This window comes from Chenopodium album, chromosome 4, assembly GCF_948465745.1.
Source record: "Chenopodium album chromosome 4, dcCheAlbu1.1, whole genome shotgun sequence".
Classification (NCBI taxonomy): Eukaryota; Viridiplantae; Streptophyta; class Magnoliopsida; order Caryophyllales; family Amaranthaceae; genus Chenopodium; species Chenopodium album.
Genome location: NC_137837.1, coordinates 52370496 through 52377136, shown reverse-complemented (window position 1 = coordinate 52377136; position 6641 = coordinate 52370496). Strand labels below are relative to the sequence as shown.

The 6641-nt window shown below is 37.8% G+C and overlaps 1 non-coding gene across 1 annotated transcript; it reads left to right on the top strand.

Moving 5' to 3' along the window:
• The first annotated feature begins 4816 nt into the window (after positions 1-4816).
• LOC145629679 (small nucleolar RNA R71) lies at positions 4817-4923 on the top strand. Its single transcript, XR_014111836.1, has one exon. It is a non-coding gene; the product is annotated as a small nucleolar RNA R71 (small nucleolar RNA).
• Positions 4924-6641: the final 1718 nt, after the last annotated feature.

Below are 6641 nucleotides of genomic sequence, written 5' to 3'. Positions count from 1 at the left end.
TTTATCTAGGTTTCGCACGACCCTCTTACCACATTGAAGCTCAAGATGAACCAGAACCGCCTAGGTGAAGTAGTTCAACCGCACCAATTGTAGCCCCCTCATGATATAGCTTAAGTCTTTGGCCATTAACCTTGAACTCATTACCATGCTCATCGAATAACTCCACATAACAAAATTTGTTAGCCCTTTTGACTGTAAAAGGACCCGACAACCTTGACTTTAACTTTCCTGGGAATAGTTTAAGTCTAGAGTTGAACAACAACACTTTATCACCCTCTTTGAACTCTCTTAGAAGCATCATCTTGTCGTGCCATCTCTTTGTCTTCTCCTTGTAGACACGTGCACTATCATAGGGCGTCAACCTAAACTCATCAAGTTGGTTAAGTTGAAGTAACCTCTTTTCTCCCGCTAGTTTAGCATCCAAATAAATCTCCTTAATAGCCCAATATGCCTTGTATTCTAATTCCACCGGAAGATGACATGCTTTGCCGTACACAAGTCTATATGGAGTAGTACCTATTGGGGTCTTAAACGCAGTTCTGTATGCCCAAAGGTTGTCATCTAACTTATCTCTCTAATCTTTCCTCGATTTTGCCACCACGTTCTCTAGAATGGCCTTGATCTCACGGTTATAAACTTCAACTTGGCCGCTAGTTTCGGGGTCGTAGGCTAAACATGTCCTATGGTAAACACCATACTTTTTGAGGAGGGTATCTAACTTCTGCTCGTGAAAGTGGGATCCTCCATCACTGATTATAGCTCTAGGCACTCCAAATCTTGGAAAGATGGTATTCTTGAAAAGTCAGTGGACCACCTTGGCATCATTATTAGGAGTGGCAATGGCCTCAACCCACTTGGATACATAGTCAACGACGACAAGTATATAGCGATTCCCATTTGAAAAAGGGAACGGTCCCATGTAATCAATACCCCAAACATCAAAAATTTCAACTTCTAGAATCCCAGTTTGAGGTATCTCATGCCGCCGCGAGATGTTGCCAGTCCTCTGGAAAGAATCACAAGCCTGCATAAAAGTGTTAGCATACTTAAACATAGTAGGCCAATAGAAACCTGACTCATTAATCTTGGCAACCATTTTGGTGGGGTCATGATGTCCTCCATAAGGTAAAGTGTGGCAACTAGTAAGTACACCTTGAACTTCCCATTCGGGAACACACCTGCGAAATAAACCATCTGCACACTCACAAAACAAAAAAGGATCATCCCAAAAATAATGTTTAACATAAGAAAGGAATTTCTTTTTCTGTTGGTAGGACAAGTCAGGAGGTAGAGTACCACCCACTAAATAATTAGCAAGATCAGCATACCAAGGGTGTTGCTCTACAACTGCATGCAGGTTGTCATCAGGGAAAGAATCATCTATAGGAAGATAATCCTTACCCTCATCATACCTGATACGTGACAAGTGGTCTGCCACTACGTTCTCTGCACCCTTTTTATCCTTTAACTCAATATTGAAATCCTGGAGCAAAAGAACCTAACGGAGTAGCCTAGGCTTTGATTCCGCCTTGGCTATTAAGTACTTCAGAGCTGAATGGCCAGTAAAAATAATAACTTTAGAACCAACAAGATATGATCTTAATTTTTCTAAAGCAAAAATCACAGCAAGAAACTCCTTTTCCGTGGTGGCATAGTTGACTTAGGCTTTATCCACAGTTTTACTTGCATAATAAATAGCATGCAATACTTTGTTCTTTCTCTGTCCGACCACGGCTCCTAGTGCAAAGTCACTTGCATCACACATAATCTCGAAAGGAAGATTCCAATCAGGAGCACATATGATGGGTGCCGATATCAAAGCCTGCTTTATCCTGTTAAAAGCCTCAGGACGCTCGTCAGTAAAAATAAAAGGGGCATCCTTGAGTAAAAGTTGAGTTAGTGGTTTAGCAGTTTTAGAAGAATCTTTGATAAAGCGATGATAAAACCCCGCATGACCTAAGAAACTTCTAACTCCCTTAACATTAACTGGGGGAGGTAATTGCTCAATCATTGAAATCTTAGCTTTGTCTACTTGTATACCCTTATCAGATACAATATGACCCAGAACTACTCCCTCTGTCACCATAAAGTGACATTTCTCTCAGTTTAGCACCAAATTGCATTCTTCACATCGTTTTAAAATTTTAGCGAGATTTACTAAACATGCATCAAATGAAGAACCATACACGCTAAAATCATTCATAAAGACTTCCATAATAGACTTTATGAAATCAGAAAAAATGCTCATCATGCAACGTTGAAAGGTAGCGGGGGAATTACATAAACCAAAGGGCATCCTACGATATGAAAAAGTACCATAAGGACATGTAAATGTAGTCTTTTCCCGATCTTTAGGATGAATTGGAATTTAAAAACATCCCGAATACCCATCCAAATAGCAAAAGAACTTATGATTAGCTAACCTTTCTAGCATTTAATCTATAAAGAAAAGGGGGAAGTGGTCCTTTTTAGTGGCAATATTTAATCTATGATAATCAATGCACATACGTCACCCTGTAACAGTTCTAGTAGGAATCAATTAATTTTCTCGTTCTTAATCACAGTCATCCCACCTTTTTTTGGAACCACCTGTACAGGACTTACCCATTTAGAGTCAGAAATAGGATAGATAATACCTGCATCAAGTAATTTCATAACCTCTTTCTTGACTACTTCTTGCATAGTAGGATTCAACCTTCTCTGGGGTTGAATGCAGGTATTATAGTTGTCCTCTAAATGTATCCTGTACATACAAAAATCAGGACAAATACCTTTGAGATCATCAATGTTGTACCCAATTTCTCTTTTATGGGTTTGAAGAACCTCTAGAAGTTGGGAAGTTTGTAGGTCATCAAGTGCAGTACTGATGATCACAGGGTATAGTTCCTTCTCATCAAGAAAAATATATTTTAAATGAGAAGGGAGAGGTTTTAGTTTAGGTTTCTTAACCTCTGCAGGTTTTGATTCCTGAACTAAATTTACTACCTTCATTGTCTCTTTGGGGTCTAACTCTTCTAGGGAAAGAGCTTTTTCAATGGCATTTACTTCATTACCCCATACGCTTGCATTATCTTCAGATAAATCTCCACAAAGAATTTCCTCCAAGGGATCCCTTACAAGAACCTGTGGTAAGCTATCATCACAAATACCATCCATTATATCAATCACATCAATAAAACAACAATTTTCCTCTAACATAGGTCCTTTCAAAACTTTTCCTAAATTAAAAGTAACATTATCATCACCAACAAAAAGGGTTAGTTTACCATTTTTGACATCAATAATGGCTCCTGCAGTATGGTGAAAAGGCCTACCTAATATAATGGGGATTTGTGTATCCTCAGCCATGTCTAAAACAACAAAATCAATAGGGATAAAAAATTTACCAACTCTGACAGGGACATCCTCTAAAATACCTAAGGGGTACTTAACAGAAAGATCTGCCATTTGCAAAGTTATATTAGTAACTTTTAAATCACCTATATTAAGTTTAGCACAAACAGAAGATGGCATAACACTGACACTAGCACCCAAAACACACAAAGCTTTATCAATATAAACATTTCCTATATGACAAGGGATAGAAAAACTACCATGATCCTTTAACTTAGGAGGGGAATTATTTTGCAATAATGCACTACATTCCTCTGTAAAAGCTACAGTTTCTACCTCATTAAAGGCCCTTTTCCTAGTTAGAATATCTTTCATAAATTTAGCATATGTAGGAACCTGAGTGATTAAATTAGTGAAAGGAACTGTTACCTACAAGTTTTTCACAACCTCCAAAAACTTACCGAATTGTTTATCAAACTTACTCTTCAATTGTCTATTGAGGAATGGTAGTTTAATAACTAGGATTTGCACATCTCCTCCCTTATCTTGAGATTTACCCTGCAAAGAAATATTAGAAGGGTTAGTATCTTTTTGTAGCCCTGTAGGGTTAATCGGATTAGCGTTTGGTATAGAGGAATCAGGAACATGTCCATCTTCCTTTGGCATAGGAGGTCCATCATAATGTGAACCACTCCTTAGAGTGATTTCATTGGCATTATCTGTGGGATTGATTGGTTGGGATGGTAGAGCTCCCTGCTAACGGGTTTGTAGGGTAGATGAAAGCTGCGCAATTTTATTATCCATGATTTTATTATGAGCTATAATTGAATCAATTTGTGCATCCCTACTATCCATATGCTTTTGCATGTTTGTATGCATTGCTCTAATTTCTGTCATAGCAGGGTCAGAAGATGAGGAGGGTTGTGCTTGGTTTTTCTAGCCATAATTAGGATGATAATATTTCTACTGTGGTGGAGATTGCTGTTGTGTTTGTTGTGAAGGTGGAGGGTTTTGTACATTGGTACTCCGGTAAAAAAGATATGGATGGTTTTGAATATCAGGTTTATAAGAGTTAGAGTATGAGTTATTTTGCCTATAGGTTTGAAAGGCATTAACTTGCTCCATAGAACTCCTACAATCTTGCTCCCAATGCCCTACAATTCCACAAATTTTAAACAAAAGCTTCATTGTTAGCAAAACAGTAGCTAAAAAGTTAGGGGCAACAATAAGATTATCTAGTTTATGAAAAATCGATGTTAACTGAGCTTGCAAAAAGGATACGAAATCAACATTATGTTTTCCTTTGTTAGCAAACCCTCTTGGATTCCCGTATTGGGAATTGTGTATTGTCATATCTTCGATAACCTGTCCTGCATCTTCCACATTAAGATTCATGAATCTCCCACTAGCTGCAGAATCTAAAACTGATCTAGATGAATTTCCAAGTCCATTGTCAAAGGCTTGGATCAATTTCCATTGTGCCAGATTATGGTGGGGGCATTCTCTCTGTAGATCCTTGAACCTCTCCCAAGCCACATATAGAGTTTCATCGGCCTCTTGGGCAAAGATTTGAATAGCACTCCTTAGTACAGCTGTTCTCTCTGCAGGGTAGTATTTGTTATAAAATTCAAGGCAAGAGTTTCCCAGTCAGTAATACGAAGTGTAGTTCTAATAAAAAAAATCTCCCTGATTTGGTCCTACGTGACCCCAACTTGTCTAATGGTGTTGCAATACTGGCAGAAATCTGTAATGTGAAGATTAGGATCTTCACCCTTAGCCCCACTGAATTGCTTCCTCTCTATCATTGTGATAAATTGGGGTTTAATTTCAAATTGCACTCCATCAAGGGCCGGAGTGGGAGTAAGGTGTGGAAAATATGTGAGCTTTGGCTGCGAGTAATCACTAAGCTTCTTAGGTACCGCCAACTCTGATTCTGAATTTGAAGGAACTTCTGAATCACTGGAATCAGTTGGAGGGCCTCTTCGATTATTGTCTTCCTCAGAACCCGCTTGGATTTGTCTATAAAGGTTCTTTTGTCTATGGAACGAGCGCTCGATCTCAGGATCGAATGGACTGTAACCTGATCTGGAACACCTGGGCATAAACAAAGAACTAAAAGTGAAATATGAGAATTCCCTCAAAGAACTAATGTTCTATGAGACAAGAGGGGATAATCTAGACTACAAAAATAATTAGAAAATAAAAATAAAACCGTTTCCCCGGCAACGGCGCCAAAATTTGACAAGCTCCACTCATAATCTCCTAATAAAAAGTAATACCTAAATTCACTAACTATGTAGATAGGGAAGAAGGGTCGAACCATAGGGAAACTAGTTAATTTATTCCTAATTAATCAAAATAATCTAAATTATCAAGTAACCAAATTATTATTATAAAGGGTAACTAAACTACTAAGAGTAAGAGTAAGAAGGAATAAAAATATGAGGGAAATCAATGAAATAAAAGCCTAGGGCATAGGTTCACCAATAACCAATATTCCAGGGTAAAACATAACAATCAATCATCAATGTATCAATTAATCAGATCATAAAGGGCTTTCGCTACGTATTACAATCACAAAGTTAATTTACTAGTATTAAATCTCATCTCTCGAATCTCGACTTAACCATTTATAAATTATTCCGCCTATTGAAACTAAGCCTAAAAATCAATTCTCATCACTCGAATCTCGAATCAATATTGCTAAACTCATGCAATCAAACCATGCCTAACCTAATTGCATAGCATTAAATCAATCAATAGAAAAATAATTAAGCATTGACAATCAACAATCATAAATTACCCCTTCAAATTATTTATTGGATCCCCATAAACCCTAGAAATAAAACTACTCACACATAATTAAATCTAAAAAAAATAAACCAATTAAACAAGTCATAAGAGAATAAAGGAATAAAATTGCTGAAATTAATAGAGAAGGAATCGTTACCAAAATCAATGGAACTACAAAGTTGAGTCAAAAACAAGAGTTGAGAGAATTATAGAGAGAGAAATAATCTAAGTAGAGAGAAAGTCAAAGAAAAGAGGTAAACAAAAATCAAGTACTAAATTGTACTTAAACAAACTCTAAAACAATTCTATTTAGAAACTAAGAATTCGGCAAATCAGGTGCTCTAAAAACACGCGCCGATCGAGCGAAGGGCCGCCCGATCGGGCCCACCTTTTTCTTCGCACCTCTTCTAAGTAGCTGCGCCTGATCGAGCTCGACTTGCTAGCAACACTTGACTGCGCGCCCGCCCGATTAGGCGTAAGCTTTCCCGATCGGGACCGGCTTCACCTCGAGGCTT